This window comes from Panthera onca, chromosome C2 (assembly GCF_046562875.1).
Source record: "Panthera onca isolate mPanOnc1 chromosome C2, mPanOnc1 haplotype 2, whole genome shotgun sequence".
NCBI classification, from domain to species: Eukaryota; Metazoa; Chordata; class Mammalia; order Carnivora; family Felidae; genus Panthera; species Panthera onca.
The window spans coordinates 18,244,621-18,266,702 of NC_138347.1; the positions used below are offsets into that span (position 1 = coordinate 18,244,621).

At 39.7% G+C, this 22,082-nt stretch overlaps 1 protein-coding gene across 1 annotated transcript in view; it reads right to left on the reverse strand.

The window, feature by feature from the left end:
* Window positions 1–22,082, reverse strand: part of LOC145712433 (uncharacterized) — a 450,501-nt gene that overhangs the window by 110,639 nt on the left and 317,780 nt on the right. The window lies entirely within an intron of this gene.

The following is a 22,082-nucleotide window of genomic DNA, read 5'->3' on the forward strand; positions in this document are numbered from 1 at the left end:
GTCTCCCAGTAAAGAACAAATAGCCATGGGGCGCCTGGATGGCTCAGTTGGTTAAATGTCTGACTCTTGATTTTTGGCTCAGGTCATGATCTCATAATTCATGAGTTTGAGCCCCACATCAGGCTCTGTGATGACAAGCGCGAAGCCTCCTTGGGATTCTCTATCTCTGCCCCTTTCCTGCTCGTGCTCTCTCTCTATGAAAATAAATAAATAAACTTTAAAAACTTAAATTAAAAAAATAAGAACAAATTTCCATAAAGCAGAGCTTAATTGAAACTAGTGTTTGGTCAAATTCAGATGAACTGAGAAAATAACTTTATCAACCTATTTAGATGGACTCATTATTTACTTCAATTTTTTATGTGAATTTGACTGTCATTTTGGCAATCAGTAGACATGTTCTTAAAGATAGGTCAGTAGAAACCAAAATAAAGGCCAAATGTTTATCTATAATAATTTTTAAGCAAATATATGGCATGACATAAGATAACCTAAAGTATTGATGAAAAAAAAAACGTTGAATAGATAGAAAAGTTAAAAATACTCTTTGCATAAAGCCTTTCTGTATCACATACCTCCCATTCTGTCCATCCAGATCTAATCTCCACCCCTCTTCCCTGTATCTCTTCCCAGGGAGTCATACTGTATGGACTACACCAGTGAGCTCCCTTGCCTATTGGGCTTCTGGTTGAGTTTGGCCAACAGGGAGCCCCCTCAAGAGAGCAGAAGGAAAACAAAGAATAGGATAGGGTATTTACTTGGGTTATTTATTTGGGCTGTGCCTCTTACAAAGAAGTCTTGATTCTCATGGGATTCACTCATCAAGCAGCTGTTTCTGCCAACTCTTTCCTCTGCCCCATTCAGACCCAGGGCTGGTAACACTCCACACTGATACTAGCCTGGGTATACTGTGCAGCCACTTGCAATTTCCCTATACTCTACCCACACATGTCATTAAAGGCTCTTCCAATTACCCAGTTTGAGTGTGCCATTTGTTTCTTGTCCTGACTGAAACATGCATTCTTTTTTTTAAATTTTTTAAATGTTTTTATTTATTTTTGAGACAGAGAGAGACAGAGTATGACAGAGAGATTGGGAGAATCCGAAGCAGGCTCCAGGCTCTGAGCTGTCAGCACAGAGCCTGACACGGGGCTTGAACTCACGGAGTGTGAGATTGTGACCTGAGCTGAAGTTGGACGCTTAACCGACTGAGCCACCTAGGTGCCCGAAACATGCATTCTTAAGAACATATATCTGAATACGAATCATGTAATATATTAAAATAGACCAAAGGTCTCTTCTCAACTGCTCTGGGTTTTGTTACCTATTTATTTGAGAAAGCAAGCAGGACACCTGAATTCTAGTCCCAGCTCTACCACTAACCAGCTTCAGGACCGTGAAGAATTCTCCAGAACCACTGTTTTCTTGAAAACAAAATAAAGGTGTTAGATTAAATGACCTCTAAGATCATTTCTAGTTCTGTGATCCTAGGAGGAACTAACAAATTTCTTCTGGCAGCTTCTGGCAGCTTCCAAGAATGAACAAGCCAATAAAAATAATTGCATAGACTCATAAGGATATTTTCATGTAACATCGCTATTTCTTAAGTGAGGAAATAGACACAGAATAGACAGACTTTTTCAAAGTCACTGGTGATAAGCAAACTCATCAGGACCTCAAAGTCATTGCTTTTATCCACTGCACTATGCCACTTCTCTCCACACTTGTTGGTTCAGCGTGTTATTGCCACACCCTTTCCTGTGCTTTGCACATACTGATGCCCCGTCTTTCTTATTTCCTGATCTCATTTGAAATACCAAATGATAATATTAGGGCTTCTCTAACAACCTGATCTGATTAAGTCTCTAACGGCGCCTTACCGTTGCTCTGCAGCGCTATCTCCCGTGTGCTGCCTTCACAGCACTTATCTCCAGATGTACTTAAATATTGTTTACTTGTTTCTGTTCTGTCCCCTTTCTCCATTAGACTGTAAGTTCCCCGGGACCAGGGGCATGTCTGTTTAATGTATAACTCTATACCCAGCATCCAGTAAAATGTCTGGAAAAATATAGGCACTCAGTAAAAGTATCTGTTAAATTCATCATTGAATGTGTTTTCCAGAACTGCAAACTAGGGTATGGGATGTCGTTGCCCAAATGCTATAATAAGAGAACGTTTTTAAATTTAAGCCCACAGTTCTTACATTTGAAGCGATCATCTCAAGACACTCTCTCCTTCCCTCTTTTCTCCTTTTCTCTACAGCCTTCCCTGATGGGAATGATTCAGAATGATGGGTGGTACCACCACCACCAAGAACCAGGGAGTCTTTGAAACAATGTGGTAGCATTTCAGGTGACACTATGTCTATGGAGATGCTACTGACATTTAGTACACCACAGATGGCAATCACATAAAACAAAAAATCGTCCTGCCCCAAATGCCCCAGGGGTCAATATTTTCTCCAAGATCTTCCTCAGATACCTCCGAGTCAACCCAAAAGGTACAAATCCATGATTACGTGAAGCATCATTAATTTTTAATGTTTCGGATAGTTAATGACCCTAACACATGCCATTAGCAATGTCAGCTGACTGGCCGGCCTGAGGAACAAAGGGAGTCGTAAACGTTCCACCTCTATTCTCTTTTTCGAACTTCAGAGACTGATGGTTACACAGCAAGAATATCTCAAGTAGGGTATTGGCCTCTCTCACTGCAATTTTGCTTTGACTGCTACGTTTCACCCAAGTGATGGCCACACGTTGCTGCCTCCAAGAGACAGATGCAAATATCTATTGTTCGAGTCAGGATGTATTTTTACCTGAGAGCAACCTGCATTCTATTCAAAGCGGAGCTTCATTTTATTGTCGGTGAAGAGGCCAGTGATAAGTTGTGAGTGTACAAGTTGTTGGGAATATGAATAACTGACATTGAACATAAGTCCTTTTTATGGTCTCCATTCATTAGGGGAAAATCCAATCAGGCAGCACTGTTTTCATGTCATCAGGCTTGAAATATGGTTTGGAAATAAAAACATTGGCTTCTACTTGTCTTCAGCATGGATTTAAGTAAGTCAGGCCTTAAAACTATGAGATAGCGTGAAAATTAAAATAGTAGAGGCAATATTTCTACTTATATGAAGGGGAATAAAATAGAAAAGTCCATCAGGTTACCCAAAAGTAAGCCTGGTACATTTGTAGGCGTCCACTTTAAAATCACTTTTATCCACTTATTCATGCATTCGGGCATTTACTCAATCAACAGATTTTTATGGAGAACATATTTTGTGTCAGACACTAAAGGCTGGGTTGCTAGCAATGAAGAAAATGGGCACGGTCCCTTGACTCATAGAGATTACAGTAATCTCCGTGTTCTGTACCAGGAAAAAAAAAAAAAAACAACACAAAACACGAGTCACTACAAAATTAATGTATTAAATTCAATTGTAGGAATTTATCAAATGCAACTGTCAGGTCACATTATCCTAAGAGCAACCGTATAGGTCATTAAGATTGAACATGTTATCTCAGAGGCAGGAATGCTGACATCCTGGGAGGTGAAATGGCTTAGCTGAGTATAATCAGAGGAAGCAGCCAGCCTGGGGCTCTTACCAGGTAAACACAGAGGAAGCAGAGAAGATCTTCATCCACACCTAAGGCTGACAGGACCACTAAAAGACAAAATACAACCGTGTGTGCACTTCAGCTAAAGTTAGGCTCATAGCTCATGTCATCTAAAGATTCTTGCCACTTGCTACAGCGTGGATGGAACTAAGGTGTATTATGCTAAGCGAAATAAATCAATCAGAGAAAGAGAAATTCACAATTTCACTCATATGTGGAATTTAAGAAACAAAACAGATGAACATAGGGGAAGGGAAGCAAAAGTAAGATAAAAACAGAGAGGGGGGCAAACCGAAAGAGACTCTAAAATATAGAGAACAAACTGAGGGCTGCTGGAGGGGAGAGGAGTGGGAGGAAGGACTAAACGGGTGATGGGCACTAAGGAGGGCACTTGTTGCCATGAGCACTGGGTGTTATATGTAAGTGATGAATCATTAAATTCAACTCCTGAAACCATTATTACGCTATATTGGTTAACTAGCTTGGATTTAAATAAAATTAAATTTTTTTTAAAAAAAATTGGTGTATCTGAATAAAGAATATATGGTGGTGGGGGGGGGGCGCGGGGAGAAAGAATAATGGTCTTCGAAACCCAGGAGTTTTCCTTTTGTTTTTTTTTTTTAATGTGACTTACTTAATGGTGGCTGTTTTCATTTGGTTTTGTTTCTTAAGCCTTTTGGTTATACAACTGTGGTTCGTTTGCTTCTTGGTTGGTTTTAGCAAGGCTCAAGTATGTTAGGGTTGGAAAAAGCCCTTTCTAGAAGCCAATGTGAAAAGAAAGGCTCCATAGTATATGATTCTACTATAGGACATTATGGGAAAGGCAAAACGATGGAGACAATAAAACAGTCAGTAGTTGCCAGAGTTTAGGAAGGATTATTAGGGCAGTGAAACTAATATATGTTACTCTAATGGTGGACCCATGTCCATTACACATTTGTCCAAACAAATGTTCGAGCCCCACATCAGGCTCTGTGCTGAGGGCACATGGAACCTGCTTGGGATTCTCTCTCTCCCTCTCTCTCTGCCCCTCCCCTGCTTGCGTTCTATCTCTCAAACTAAATAAACATTTTTTTAAAAAGGATGTACTGGGAGAGGGAAGAGCAAAAGCTAAGAGGGAGGATTTCTGGTTCCCTGAAGTTTTGGGTGGTTTTTTGGGGGGGGTAGGGGGAGTTGTTTTTTACTTCTAAATGTCCCCTGCCTTATGCCTGGAGAATACTGCGGTCAAGTTCTACCCAGCCCTTCTTAGCCGGCTCAGAGAGGCACACCGAGAAATAAAATTTCACAGGATAAGATTAGGTCTCAAATATTCATTTTCATCTTAATTTTTTTTTTAAAGTAGGCTCCACACTGGGCATGGGGGCTTGAGCTCACAACCCTGAGATCAAGACCTGAGGTGAGATCAAGAGTCGGATGCTCAACTGAATGAGCCACCCAGGCTCCCCTCGTTTTCATTTTTAAAAGCCCTTAGGTCTTCTCCCTGAAATATTCTACCACTCTATTTATTGTTTCCTGGACTGAAGAATCAGGGTCTATGTGTGGTTCTGTCTATAATTCTGAATGTTTATCATCTCTATGCTACCACACAAAAATACACAGCTGATTTCATCCCTTTTACGGCTGGTGAATAGAGACGAGAAAGGTTGTGCCAATAACTAAAAGTATACGAGGACTGGTAAGTCCTGGGATCTTATGAATGTTCTTATGGAATGTTTTACTAGCTTTCTGCCAGAACTGACATGCAGCATGGGAACCTTTCACTCCCTAAAGGTATTGTAATTTGTGGTATATATTTAATATTCTTTGTGCATTCTTTTGGGCAGATACAAAGTAAAGATGGGAAATATTATTATCCTTCCCCTTTAAAATGAATTTAAGGAGTGTGTGCACATCTAAAGTAGAAATTTCTAGTTTATTGCTGTAACTTTTCAATACTTTCGACATTTCTAATGGTGAGTAATTTGGTGTGTGTATGTGTGTCTGATGCTCATTTAAGCATTCATAGCAGATGGATATGGAGGTAATGTTAAAATCTAGAGAATTCATCTTATGTTTATGAATATAAATTATTGTTTGTCCACAAATTAGTCAATTACTAAATAAAACGTACAAACCAACCAAATGTCTTCTATGTCAATTACCACATTTAAATTGCTCACCTACCTGAAACATTCAAAGGAGAGATCTCCAATTGGAAAATAGCTACACTGTTTTCCATTGTAAGATTAGCATTTTCCTTGAGTCAAGAGTTCATAGCATTTCCCAGCTTTCTCCCAAAGCTATCCTCATAAGGTGAGTCAAAGGAAAAAAAGATAAATGTGGACATTTTCAAGAAATCTGCTATCTCTGCAATCAAATTTCCTTTTTCTGAAATAACCATGCCCCCTCCTAACTCACAGACAAAACATGATGATTTAGGGGTTGAATGATTATATTCCAATGAAGTAGTGCCATTTGATTTCTAACTGCTTAAATTTCACATTTCTTATTTCCCAGCGGCATACAGCTCTTCATACACACACTGAATGTATGAGGGTACGCAATACCCTAAGATATAGCTAGCTGATAAAAAATGGAATATTCTAATCTCCCTGAAAAGAGGGAAGGGGTAAGAAAGGAGTCTAAAAAGTTCTAAAATGCTCCCCACATATGAAGACTGATGCTTCCAAATACATATATTTTAGAATACTTCAAACAATTGATAGGGTTATTGACTTTCCTCTTAAGCTCTGCTCATAGAAGATTCAGCCCCAACTACAGATCCCTGAATAATTTTCATATGTCTGAAAATGGCGGAATATTTTCTTAAAAGACGGCCTAAACAAAATCATGAGGTTTCAGTTTGTTAGCGTAAGAGCTGCTTTCCTTTCTGACTCAGTTTATCCCCACTCGATGGTGCATCCTCCCCCTTCAGATGTCAGTGATTATGAGAGTTGATAGGGGTTACTTTCTCTTTTCTATGATGTGGATTTTCCAGGGATCAGGCTAAAAGAGTAAGAGAGGTTAATGCGTGGGGCCAGAGGAGGTGTGTGTGTGTGGTCGAGCGTGTTGCATGAATATGAATATGTGGGTGTGTGCACAGTGTGAATGCATGTAGGTGTATATGTTGGGGGTGGGGCGTGAACATGCAATGAACACAGTAGACTTGGGAATCAGTCAGAGAGAGATTTAAGTCCCAGTCCCACTGCTTACAAGCTACAGGACCTTGTTGAACTTACATAGTTTCTCTGAGCCAAGGTTTCCTCATCTATAAATGGTACACCATTTAGTGTGGGCTATTGCTTTGTCTAAGCTTCCAAGAACCATCTGTGAGGGTAAATTGTGTATGTCAAATTGCCTAGGCTACAGTGCCTAGTTGTTTGGACGAATACTAGTCCAGATGCTTCTGTGAAGGTATTTGTGTATATGATTAACAATTGCAACCAATTGACTTAAATAGATTACCTTCCAAATCATGGGTGGTCATAAGAACAAAGACTGAGGTTTCTCCCAAGGAGGAGGAGATCATTGTGCCTCAAGACTGCAGCATAGAAACCTTGCCTCAGTTTTCAGCCTACCAGTCAGATTTTGGGTCTGCCAGTCCCCACAATTACATGAATTAATTCCTTAAAAATAAAATCTCTCTCTCTCTTTCTCTCTGAACACACACACACACACACACACACACACACACACACACACACACTCACTCACAACATGGTTCTGTTTTCTGGAGAGCCCTGACTAACATACTATCTCATGTTGTTGCCATGGAAATGAAAGAAGTCCAGTATGGGGCTAGAATGCTGCACATGTTCGATAAATTTTGGTCCCTTACCCCATTACTCCCTCTCCCCCACCCCCAGAGTTACAGGAGATCCACTCATAAGGCAAATTCTGAAAGCAAACTGCCTTTGTCCTTTGGGCTTTGTAGGTAAGTTGGGAAGGGGGAAGAAGGAAACAAAGTCTCACAGGATGGGCTCTCTCACAGGAGCTTCCTGGGACAAAAAAAAAAAAAAAAAATCCAGTGTGTCATTTGCTATCTTTCAGCCCTAGGCTAGGCCTTATTCCACCAGAGGAGAGGGCTCTAAGCCTGGCTGGCATCATTATCTTTTAAATGAGAGCTACTGGCCTGATTTCTGGAAACCATCTCACATCAAACCCAGACCCAAACTGTGTTTCACTTGGGCTCTGGCCTCTCAAAAGCAATTGAAGAAAAGGGATTCAAAAATATCTCCACGAGAAGAAGCACTATAAAGTGAAGGTGAGGCTTTTCTTTGTCACTGAATGTGATAAAAATAATGCAATACTTTAAATACCATCACCACTCCTTACCAGAATTTCTAAGGGAGAAACTTAAACCAAAATCAGCTCAACTACAGAGTTGACACTATTCTCGTAAGAATATTGATACAGTCTTTTGTCTCAATAACCAGACATATAATTCACTCTCATCTCTCTCTAGAGTCCCTCAAACCTTCTAATATAGGTTAACTTGATTTCACTTGGGACGATGTTGAATTTTATGATCATGGCTTATGAAAACACAATCACAAACTTCAACAGTCAAATTAAACCAATTCATGATTTCAAAATTTTGGTGGCTTTCTTAACATATCGAAAAACCTATTTCCAAAGACATGTGTCTAGTTAAGATGTGGGGTACGGGGACAACTCACGCCCTATTAGCATGTAAGTTGGGCAAATCTTCCTGAAGAGCAGTTTGATAACATACACCAAAATGCAAAATGTGCATATGTTTTGACTCTATATTTTCACTTTGAGGACACGATTTAAAAGAAGGAAGACAAATATGCACTTATTTAGCTATTGGTTGAAGATTATTTCCATATTTTAACTATGCTACAGCTGTTCTTATGCATCTTCAATTTATGCAACTGGCATTAAGACTAATTCTAGAAACCATGCCCTAAATCAGGATTCCCTGAAGCCAGCAGTACAAAATGTGGGCATTCTTCCCTCTGAAGGACATTTGGCAACACCTGGAGACATTTGTGGTTGTCACAAATGGGGGAAGGAGCTATTAGCACTTAGAGGGTAGAGAGAAGGAATGCTGCTAAACGTCCTACGGTTTCCACAATAGTTACCTAATCAATGATACTTCAATTGAAAAAAAAAATGGAAAAATTAGATGGCCCAAAATGGCAATAGTGCCGAAGTTGAGAAATACTGCCTTGAGCCTTGCATAAAAGTTATAATAAAGTCTTCTAATAATATTCCTTTATGGAATTAATTGTTATTTCAGTGGCCCAAATAATCCAATAGGACATGACACAGAAATAACTTCAAAGCTGAGACTATCTGTGCTCCTCATAATGTGAAGCATATCTCTCTTGCTCTTTGATAAGACACAGGAAACTTCAGACACAGTAACATCTTCAGATTAGTTCGGCATACCAAAGGCACTGAACAATTTACTTATGTTCCATTTGCAAAGTCAAAAATACCAAGCACAGATTCTTTAAGAATAGCCACATGTTCAGAAAAAATTGGCAAGTTATTTCCCCAAAGAGCTCAGACTAAACTATTAACCTGAGCATAAGATGATTAAAAGTTTGTTATATGTAAATTTCCCTAGACAAGATGCTTTAAGAACTACTATAGACTGAATGTTTGTGCCACCCCCAAATTCATATGTTAAAACCTAATCCTCAGTGTGATGGTATTTGGAGGTGGGGCCTTTTGCAGTTGGAGGCAATCAGGGCAAGACAGTTGAGACCTCATGAATGGGATTAGTGCTCTTAGGAAAAGAACCCCAGAGGGGCACCTGCGTGGCTCAGTCGGTTAAGCATCCGACTTTGGCTCAGGTCATGATCTCATGATTTGTGAGTCTGAGCCCCCACGTCGGGCTCTGTGCTGACAGCTCAGAGCCTGGAGCCTGCTTTGGATTCTGTGTCTCCCTCTCTCTGTTCCTCCCCTGCTCGCACTCAGTCTCTCTCTCAAAAATAAATAAATATTTTTTTTAATTAAGGGAAAAAAAAACCCAGGGAGCTCCCTTGCCCTTTCCAACAGGTGCACGGACAGAGTAAAAAGACAGCCGACTATGAACCAGGGAGCAAATTCTCACCAGGCACCAAATCTGCCTGTGCCTCGATCTTGGACTCCCCAGCATCCGGAACTGTGAGAAATAAATTTCTGTTGTTTACAGACCATTCAGTCTATGGTATTTGTTATAGCAGCCTCAACAGACTAAAAGCAAGCAGCAGCATTTACCCCCATTCTTATAAATTTTTGTGTGTACAAGATGGACGGTGACTCTGATATGACTTATTTCTAACTAGGATCTTTGGGGTCAAGATCCTTAACCAGTGGTTTGTCTGTGTGAATGTGTGTCTGTGTACATGCTTGCGTCCGTAAGTCTAACAATCACAGACTTGATGACATCGCTGTAGTAGGAGTTTACAAATGTGCTGTGTGGCACCATTAGTGAGAAGCTTCATCCATCCTACAGAGAGAGGAAGGCTCAAATGCTTCTTGAGAGGAAAATGCTTCATGTTCTTGGAATTTTGTATTCTAGTATTCAGTATACATGCCATTAGAGATACTTGATTATTGAAAAGTATCTAGGCATTTTCCCAAGGCACATTTTAAGGAATTGTGGATTTAAAGGAGAAAAATCATATTTACGCCAGCCAGGGCGCAAACCCACTAAAAGGTAGAAAGATATATTTTTTCCCTCAGAATTATATAATCAAGACACATCCTATCTCTACCAATGGTCATCAACACGATCTGAAGTTGATGTGGTTTTTCATAAAGCACTTATCCAAAGCCAACTCCTATCATGAATCAACCATCACTCTTTCCGCTTAGGAGAAAGACCTTTGCACAATTTGATGTTGCCCAGGCTTATGAGCAGTACAAATAATACATGTCCAGGTACTTCAAAAAGTGGCATTTCTCAAAACAATATTTAATGGCCATTTTTAATGGTTCTTCTCCCCTGGAATTGCTCAGCCATTTATGGAGTTCTAGAACTCCAGACATAACACTGTTCTTTTAATGATCTCCATGGCATGGGATCTGCAGAAGGTGAATTCACAGAAAGACTTCAAAGTCATACACTTTTGGATATAGCAAGGGCCGAAGTGAAAAAATAGGCAGAAAATAGCAACTTGCAATGTGAGCAAATATTTGAAAGTTTCTACCATGCATTTCTTCTACAAAAGCCTCTTCGGTTGCACAACAATGTGAATGTACTTAATGTTGCTGAATTGTGCACTTATAAATGGTTAAAATGGGAAATGTTATGTTATGTACATTTTACCCAAAACATAAAAATACAAAATAAAAAGCCTAGTAGGAAAAGCCAATCCATGGAGTGAAAATTCTCAAGATGAGTCTCTTTTTAGAATTAGATTGTATTAAAATCTGAGTCTGTGCTATAATCTCAGTATCAACACCTGTTTCCTGACCTGTCTCTAACTTTGATGGGCTGGCTGTGTATCCCACCAGAATGTCTTGTGTATTGGATGTCTCTTGTGCCTTTTCTCACGCCCTCTTGGCTCAACTTTTTACCGCAAGCTGTCACTCAAGACCCACCTCAATGCAAGTGTAGCTTCGCGCACCTCTTCTCATCCGTACCACCCCCCCCCCCCCCCCGGCCACCACCACCACCACTTTCTACCTGATGGCTTCTCTGCTGCTACTGCCTGGTACACCTGTGGAAACCACTCAGACATTCTGATGCATGTGCCGTCTGGAAGTACGAGGGAGCCAACACCAGACAGGAAATCAGGAAACTCTACCTAGCTCATTAGAGGCTCCCCAACATATAGCATATTTATATCTGTAGATGTATATGTTTATATATGCAGCACAGAATCTCTCTGGAAGGATACCCAAGGAATTGGTGACATTCTTATCTCCAGGAAATGTAATTGGGTGGCTGAAAGACAAGGGTGAAGAGAGAATTTTCAATGAATATTCTTTGGTGCCTTTTGAACCATGTGACTATATTGCTGATTTAAAAATTAAATAAAATTAAAATTGAAATACATAAAATTATCCTTCATTAATGTTAGGACATCTTATCTGATACAAGAAAACCTGAATATTCAGGTTGATTGCTGTCATATAGGTGGGGGAAAATAAATTAGATAGGCCACGGTTGTCACTTTGAGAAACTACCTTAAAAAGTCAAGCTTGTCACAGATTATCTGCCCATAAAGATGCTTTTTATAGAGAAAATAGCAGGAGAAGTTCAGAAAGCAATCATCACATTATCTTGGTCACATTTTAGACAGTACATGTCGGAAATGTTGGAATGAAACTGTTGGTTAGAAGCTATTTCTGCTGACCTCGAATTGCTTATATATCAAAGGTAGTAGAAAGGTGTGCATCATACATAAGACTACTAAACTAACTGACAGAGGCAATTTGCTTTTCTGTGATATTTTATGCAGAAACCTTGATCTAGAAGCACATTCAGGTGAATCCGGACAAATTTTGTGAGATCATTTCAGAGGAATTCCTTGATTTGGGCAGACTTGAAAAATGGCCCAAAGGGCTTCTAACGCTATACCAAACTTTGGCTACAAAACAGATTTTCATATCACAAAATATGGAAACTCTGTCTACCTTCATGAAGTCTATTATAAACACAGGCGCTTTATTGATGGTTTCTGCCATGCTTCCAGCAAGCATGAGAAATGAAAATATGTTTTGCAGGAAGATTAATCAGTGACATTTCAAACAACCAGTTCAACCTTAGTGAATTTAATCTGCTATTCATATAATCTAGATATACAATGAAAACTTTCAGCAATGTTTTTGTGCATAAAACATGGGTATCATGTTTCATATTGCTTGAGGCAAATTTCTTGCTACATTTTTTTTGTACCATCCTTCTAAAAGTAGCATCCATTAACTGCAATTTTTCCATTTTTATACAGGAGAAAATAAGCTAGAAGATGGTTCTGGCTTGCCTTTCTCACTTACTGTATCAGTACAGGAAAATATGTAAAGGTTTTCAACCTCCACGGCAGGCACCAAAAGAAGGGACCTGCTCCTTTGCATGTGGCTAAACCATGGGATGTGTGGTCCCTACTTCCCTTCTGCGTTTTGTTAATTAGAGATTTATTCTTGGTCAAATTACAAGATCAAATGTGAGTTAAATCAAATTAAAGAAAAATGATAAAACTAGGCACTCTTAAGCACAATAGAAAGGCGTAAGAACCACCACACAATGCAGCTACTCTAAAAATTACACTATTGGTGGCTGTCCCAAGTGTTTGTCCACAATAATTCATAAGAAATACCATCACATGCTGGAAGATAGCATAATTAAGATTGCCTGTTGGCATTGCCCTGCATAATATAATTTGTTTATTCAGAAGCTCCACTTTGTCTTCTGAAGGTTGATTCGAGAGCTTCTTAATCCGACAAGATATGGTTTATTATGTTTTCCTTTGCAATGAATATTGGAATAGCTAATGTAGGGACTGATTCTTTATTGAAAACAATGTATTACAGGGAAAAACTCTTATTCTGCCTGTGAGAGCAATCTGGTGTGGGTTTATTAACCATCTAAATTTGATCTTCTCATGAAGCTAATCTTTAATTGTCCAACAAGTACATGTAAGGTCTTTTATACCAAAATAAAAAAAAAGTGACTATTTTAAGCTAAACACTTATTAAGTATCAAAAGCAACGGACCTCACTTAGTACTTAATAGGCCTTATATTTACTGAAACCTGAAACTCTAGGTTATTACCACTTATATAACATTAAACTTAGTGCTTATGTGAGAGCATGACAGAGGTGACATTGGCCAAATTTAAAAACTCCCCATTAGAAATTGCCTACTGGTCAACAAGGGACGTTTTAGAACTACCTGGAGAGGCGCAAAACTAAAGGAAGTTTCTGGGGTGGTTTAGAAAGTAAGTCCTGGAATTCTAGGGATGAAACGTTTAATTCTGAAACATCAATTCCCCTTCCCCGGCTCGACACTACTATGGAAGAACACAGTTTTTCGTGCCAGATACGTCTTTCCTGGACTCCTCCTAACATCCATTTTCTTTCTTCACCATTCCGACAATCCATAATTTCCCTAGGAACAATGAGAAGTTTTTGGTTTTTTCTTTGTTTGTTTGTTTTTTCACAAAAATAGTGTCTGTTCAATTCCAAAATAATCAAGGCACTTTTCTGGCAAATAAATCAGTCTCTTATTCAACCCAATCAAATCTGTGATGTCATGTTAACAACAACAACAACATCATTGGTGATGATATTTAATTATTTGACCTTTCATTGGGTAATTTTAGAGGTTGAAGAGACAAACTATGAGTCTATGTCTTCAACTCCTAACCCAGATCAAATTTATTCTCAGTGCAACCTTGGAGGGGACCAGATGAAACACCAACGAGCTATTTCAAGGATCATGTTCTGGAGTAAATTTTTTTTTTAATTTTTTTTTTAACGTTTATTTATATTTAAGACAGAGAGACACAGAGCATGAACGGGGGAGGGTCACAGAGAGAGGGAGACACAGAATCTGAAACAGGCTCCAGGCTCTGAGCTGTCAGCACAGAGCCCGATGCGGGGCTCGAACCCACAGACCGTGAGATCATGACCTGAGCCAAAGTCGGACGCTTAACCGACCGAGCCACCCAGGTGTCCCCTGGAGTAAATTTTAAGGAGTGAAGAATCTGAACTATTTTTGTTTCAGAACTTACCTGGAGCACCTTTAAACTACGAGCACATCTTTTTTTTTAAATTTTTTTTTTAACTTTTATTTATTTTTGAGACAGAGAGAGACAGAGCATGAACGGGGGGGGGGGGGGGGGAGGGGGGGGCAGAGAGAGAGGGAGACACAGAATCTGAAACGGGCTCCAGGCTCTGAGCTGTCAGCACAGAGGCCAACGCGGGGCTCGAACTCACAGATGGCGAGATCATGACCTGAGCTGAAGTCGGATGCTTAACTGACTGAGCCACCCAGGTGCCCCCGAACACATCTTATCCATGCACTTGTTCAAAACATTCTTCTATTGGCGACTCTCGGTAGCAGACAATCCCCCCAGGAGCTACTCTGGGCATGTTAAACATGACGGACCTGACAATACATGGAATGAAAAATGGCAGGCTGACCCTCCAGGTGAAATCGATCTGTTCCTTTAAACTTTGAAGCTTAAAGAGTTATTTGTCATTTTCACTCACTCTGCAGGTATGGAATTCTCTTGTAACAGTGTACAGGGTCAAAGCTTTGGTCACTGTGCAATACTCTATTTCTTTTCCTACTGCAGGGATGCAAGAACTCAACATGACTTATAGCCCAGGCAGTAACCAAAATGACAACGTGTAAGAAAGAATAAATCGACTGACCCCAGAGCTCAGCATCCATCTCAGAGATTTACAGTAGGGACCATGAAGAGATATCTAGTAAGTCAAGAAGTACTCCTAGACTCCTTGAATTTATGGTATTCTTCACTGCAACCCACCTAAGAAATTGGGGTTGAAACAAGCATTGTCTTCTATTCCCCCACATACTACAGTAATTGTGGTAATGGTAGTCATGCTCTCGGTAGTAAGAGCAATAATTGTCATAGAAACATTGCAGCCTGATATTCTTAGAGTTCTATGATAGATTTGACTACAACTTTCTAAAGAAGGCTGACTGAATCTAACTGAAAAAAGAACAATCAGCCTATTCTATGTGTGGTAAAGTCTCTTTTTCCCCCATGTTATACTGAGATATCATTGACACACAGCACCATAAAAGTTCAAGGAATATAGCATAGTGACTAGACTTTCATATATTGTGAAGTGATGATCACAGTAAGTTCAGTTAACACACAGATACCAAAACAAAGCAAAACAAAATGAAACAAAATAAAGAACAAAAAACAAAAAACCATCAAACACAAAAAAGGAAAGGAAGAAAGAAAGAAAGAAAGAAAGAAAGAAAGAAAGAAAGAAAGAAAAAGGAAGGAAGGAAGGAAGGAAGGAAGGAAGGAAGGAAGGAAGGAAAAATTTTTTTTTCCTTGTGATGAGAATTCTTAGGATCTATTCTTTTAAAGTCTCTTGCCAAGAGGAAAAAGGAAAAAGCTTTAGGTGCTGCAGAACAAATTAGTGAGGCCAAGCAAAGAATTTGGATGGCCAAGCAAAAAATGTATGCCCTTAATTAACTATCCAAACTTGAGTTATTTATTGAAACTCCCTGGCTCTCAATTTTATCATTCTCTCAGTGAGAGATTAAATGACATCTAATTTCCATCTCAACTCAGAAATTCTAAGATTCTATGATTAAATACATCAGCAAAAAAAAAATGAGTGAATATTATTTTCTCACCAAAATTACTGCCAAGCCTACATTTCACACTTTTGTATAAACACAAAGAGCTATTTTTTTTTTCATATTTAACCCTGAGTTAATACTTGAGAAGGTGCTTGACCAAGACTATCAGATACATTTATTTCCTCGTAGGGTGACCAGCAGTTAAAACAGGACTGTCTTAGTTTTACAACTCAAAGGCCCATGTCCCAGAAATCTCTTCTTAATCCTGGACAAACCAGGAAGGCTAGTCACCCCATGTCACCACGTCACTGCTACTGTCACTCTGACCCACAGCCTATAGGAACTAATTCCCCTCAACCAGAAGATTCCATTCCACCCAGTTAGTGATTTCATTTCAACCAAGAAAGACTTTATATAAGGAACCGCCATTTAGATTTGTGGTTCTATTTCTCACCTGCCATCTAATGGGCCTGAAAAGGACATTGGCCAGATACTTGCCTACTGAGAATACATTCCTGTAGTGGATCTGAAATCCTGCTATAATGCCCCGACCTCTTATCTATGGGTTTAACAACCCGCCACACCCTTCCCCCCTTCCCACGAGAGGGTTATGCCTGCCATTTGTACTCCCTGATGAAGGCCAGAGTCTTCTTTTGAACCAGTTCAACTTCTCATCTGACAGTGACTTCCACTACTCCCCTCATTTCTGTACAACAACCCCCAGACCTGGCTCTCCTCTCACTATTCCAAACCTCCCATTAGTTCCTGAAAGAGAATCCAGGCCAGCCCAGACCAAGCTGAGATGAACTTGTTTGAGCAAGCAGCCACCTCTGCAACCACCACTGGTTCTTCTCAGTCCTGGTCTCTCCATTCTCCCACTGGCTTACAGTATTGTTGGAGATGCCAGCCCAAGCCACAGCCAAGCTTGGCGACATTTGGATATGGCCCTGTCGTCTTAAGCATGACATGCCTCATATTTGACTCCTTCAGCTTTAATTTACTGCTGAAATCTGTCATGACATAGGTGGTATTAGTGTCCAAGGCCCTGCTTCTCCCCCCACGTTGGTATCAGCTATGCCTCAATGTTGTTAGAACACAGCCACCGAAAGGATTAAATCGGTAAGAGAAGGCAATTGCTAATGCACATGAGTCTCTTCAGACACTTAATGGACAATTAGAATTTTGTGCAATTTCAAATATACTTGTATTCTATTATTTTAATATGGAAACACTGTTATAGATGAGGAGTCATGATCTTCAACTTCAAAGGACACCTTCCAGGGGATACTGGGTATGAATCAGATCTTCTGTCTTTGCCGGTTCCTACAGCAATCAGGAGAATTGTTTGAACCTAATTCACACTTCCTGGTGGAGCTTTTCAATCCTAAGTAGCAGGCCCCAGGAATAACGAGAACAAGCCCCATGAGGAGCTAAGACCTCCCCTACCCAGTTAAGACAGTGGCCAGGCTGCAACCTTTAGGAAAACAGATCCTCACTCTAAGCTAAGACATGCACCTCATTCAAGGCCCAGTCAGATGCGGAAGGAGATGAAAAGCACAAAGGTAGGTACTGTCCAGTAGCCCTTTCCCCAAGAGCAATGACAAGACAGGATTCAAGTGATTAAAGTCAAATCTCAGAGTCAAAAGACCTGCACTTGCTCCCTGCTGGTAGGGGAATGCCACATGGATTGGGGAGTCTGGGGTAAAGAAGACAGACAGAGGCAAATTAAGTAGCATCGGAGAGGTGAGTGTCAGGAGGCAGGAAGCCAAGAGCTGCTGGAGCTAGAAACTGCTGAAGACGCAAGTTGGCGGCAACTCTGAGAGAGAGATGATGGGAACCAACCAAGTCAGAGCAGCAACCAGCTGAGTCAGAGCAAAGCTGAGCTCTGTCTGCACAAGACAAAGCCAGACTGGGACCCAAAGAGAAGTCACAGGGGTGACTCACTAACACGACAGGGAACCACGGAGATGCGGAGTTCGTGGGTCTGCTTTCCCATTATGATGTCACTCTTTAAACTCTGGACAAAAGGCACACATTGGTTAGTTCTTGTTCCAGCTTTGCGTCACTTTTCATGTGTCAGAAGAATTAGGTGTGTGAAACCACATCAGTGACCAACCAGATATGTAGGGAGCAAACTACCATATCTCCAAGACCGTACAGTCAAGGACAGCGGAACAAAACAGTAGCTACAGCGACTTATACCCACTGAAGATTACACAGAAGGTGATGGAATTTGGCCAGACTCACTTTGCAGATAGCTGTCACTGCTGCTATTGAATTTCGGGTGTGTGAGATGGAGTACAGGAGAGACAGTTGGCTTAGAAAAGGAAAGTGTCTTTCTCTACTGATCTTCCAGTTATTTCTGCCATGCCCCCCTACCCTAACAAGAAAACAAAACCCGAAAAACAATCCACATTGGAATGAGAAACTTGAAAAAAGAGTTAAGGAACCAAAAGCCAAGATAATGATATGCCACTCATAAATTATAAAATACTAGACATCACCTAAATGTTTAGGGACTCAGTTCCTTTATCTATAAAATGAGGGGGGGGGGGAGTGAGGTCGCTTTTTCAATTTTATCATAAATGTAAAATAAGAAAGTGAAATGTGAAGAAAGTTTAGGTGCTACAAATATACACTACAATTGTGACCGTATAAGGATAATGTGAGACATTTTTTAATCTCTATTTTATTTCTCTCTTACTTCATTTCTTCCTTGTTTCTCTTTTTACTTCTCTACCGAAGCGTATAGGGAATACGCTACTTTCAGGTTGAAAAGCCTTCCAAAAGCAATAAAATATGAAGAAGTACAGAGAAGCCAAAAGGAATGTCAGGCTAATCAGAAATGCTATTTATTAAGAGCAATTGCTGGCTAATGTCTACACACTTATCGCTGACGGAAGATTAGCATTAGCTCAAAAGCATGAAGACATTACCAACAGCCCTTCCTCTGTTTTCCTTCTTATCCTTCCCACGTTGTACGTTTTGCTTTGCTCTCCCTTCAAAATGGTGTCATTTTCCTGATTTTCAGCCAAGTAAGTCTTCTGTCCTTATGTATCGAATTTAATTCGATACACTTGATTATACATAAAAAACATTACTAAAACAGATTTCATTTTAAAATGTCTACATAATACAGTGGCTATGTCTATTATTCATCAGAGACTCCATCTAATGGAGACAAATTCTGAAGCCACTGTTCTGGCCTTACAGCTTTCTTTACACTCTTTTTCTATGAAAAAGAAAGAGGACAAGGGAAAGTAGAATGGAGAGAAATTGGGGGTGGCTGGCTTGTTGGTGGAGTATGTGACTCTTGATCTCGGGGTTGTAGGTCTGAGCCCCATGCTGGGTGTAAAAATTACTTAAAAAATAAAAAATTTAAAAATAATAATAAATACATGGAGACGAATCAGAACATTGAAAATATTAGATATATTTTCATTTAAAAATCGAAGATGTCTTATGCTATGCACTGAATATTTGTTTTCCCATAAAATTCATATGTTCAAACCTCATCCCCAATGTAATGGTATTTGGGAGTGGGTTCTGTGGGGATGATTAAGTCATGAGGGTGGAGTCCTCAGGAATGGGATCGGTGCCCTTATAAAAGAGGCCACTGAGAGACCCCTTGCCTTTCCACCATGTGAGGAAACAGTATGAAGGCGCTGTCTATGAACAAGGAATCAGACACTCACCAGATACTGAATATGCCAGCATGATGATCTTGGACTTTCAAGCTTCCAGAACTGTGAGAATTAAATTGCTATTGTTCAGAAACCACCCAGTCTATGGTATTTTGTTTTAGGAACCTGAATAGACTAAGACATTCTGGAATCCCTTCACTCTCCATTTCCTATATCCAACTGGTCAATACACCTATCTTTTAAATATACGTCCACTCTAGCCCTTCCCTCGGTTGCTGCCTCTTCCAAATCCTCATAATCATACCATCGACTCTGCCAGTATAGTGGTGTCATGCAAGATTCCCAAATCTGCATAATCCTAACTCTTATAATACTCTTGTAACTGCTTCATTCTCTTAGCCCTCCATTCTTTCAGTCCAGCCTATAACTGTCCTTAGGCTTCTCTGTTTAAAAGCTTCCAATGGTGGGGTACCTGGCTGGCTCGGTCAGTGGAGCATGCAACTCTTGATCTCGGAGTTGTGAGTTTCAGCCACACGTTGGGTGTAGAGATTCCTTAAAAAGAAAATATTTTTTAAAAGCCTCCAATGGTTCCTTGTAGTTTACAGACTGACATCAAATATCTAGAGCTCACCCCCAGATCATACATCTTTAACACTTTTTCACTACGCATCCTTCTCTTCAATCAAAGTGGGCTATTTGTAAATTATCACCAGAGCATGATTTTTTAAAATGAAATCTCATTAAAAAATCATTTTAGAATTATTATATGGTTTGAACTTTGAAGATTAGTTTTTCATGTAAAATTCCTTATGTTCAGGAAATTACTATTGTCCTCATAGAACTTAAGAGTCAGGGAGAAAAACATTACCAAGGTGTGCTCGCTTATTTCTTTCATTTTTTCAATAAACATTTACACAGTGTTCATCATGCGTTCCTTATAGTGCTTGGTGCAGCAGACCAAGTGAATGGTCGCTGCCAAATGGAACTGTTAAGGGATGTCTTGTAGAAGAAACAGAAATCCATTTAAGGCCCTGTAGATAGCAGGGATAAAGAACATTCCAAATGAAATGTTACAAGCATGCACACGTATGAGGGACAGGTTGAAGAATGACATGATTATAATGGGTATAGTGTGTTGGAAAACGTAAACTTAGTATAGAATGCCAAAGTATAGTACCACCTAAACGTTAAGGAATTTTTATAGTAACTTTTTGAGATAAGAGTCATTATTATCTGATTGGGGGTGGATCAAAGTTAAGGATAAGCTTCATGATATATCATAAATATTTAATGGGCCACCTTCTGCATCTAGGCATGACAGGGTTCCTCGTATAGAGGATTTTTGGTGAAGCACATGTATGGAGAAAGAAGAAGCAAGAAGAAGGAATATCCCTAAATTAGGGTGTATGTAAATATCTTCAAGTATTTGGATCTTACACGAAAGACAAAATGGTACCCTGAATGGTTTCTTTGATGGCATCATTTGTTCTACCAGAAGATGTGTTGATAATATTAATCTTTTGGGACTGACTGACTGACTGACTGGGTCAAACCATTTCTTTTAGGATTGGAGTTGAGTTTCAGCAATAATTTATTTTGAGAGCATACTAATTATTTATTTTCATGTTACTCTTGGAGTAGCAGAACAAAAATAGTTTCAAAATAGTTGAGGAACAGAGAATGCAGAAACAGACTCAGACATTTCTGTTCAGTTGAGTTGCAACAACCGGCAGAGAGTAGGAAACACTTGACAATAAACAAGGAATAACTACTGACATCCTCAAAGCCATGGACAGATCTCAAAAATAATATGATGAGTGAAAGAAACCAGGCACAGAAAACAATATATTGCACAATCCTATTTATATGAAGTCTGAGAATAGTCAAAACTAATCTATAGTGATAGAAATCAGATCAGCATTTTTCCTTGAGTAGGGAGTAAACATTGAGCATATGGAGATGCCAGGAAGGTTCTGGGGCAAGGAGAATGTTGTATATCTTACATGGTATATCCTAGTTTCCTAGGGCCACCATCACTAAGTATCACAAACTGAGTGGCTTAAACAGCGGAAATTTACTGTCTCATTATTCTGGAGGCTGGAAATCTAAAATCAAGGGGTCAGCGGAATCATGTTTCCCTGGAAGGCACCAACAGTTCTGACCCAAGCCTTTCTTCAAGTTTGGGTGTTGTTTGGCTTCTGGAAATGTAACTTCAATCTTCATAGGACATTCTCTCTGTGTGCATACCCCTGTGTTCAAATTTATTCTTTTTATAAAGTTAACTGTAATATTAAATTAGGGCCTACCCAAATGACTTTATTTGAACTTGACCACTTCTGTAAAGACTCTCCAAATATGGTCACATTCTAAGGTACTAGGGTTTAGGACTCCAATATATCTCTTCTGGGGGGAGGGGAGCACAATTCAACTCATAGCCCATGGCTTGTACATTTGGCACAACTCATAGAACTGTACACTTAAAATGTGTGCATTAGGCTGCCTGTAAATTATAGTCCAATAAAGTTGATTTTGAAAAATTGGACATGTCTGAAAATTCTGACATGTAAAATGCATATTAGAAAC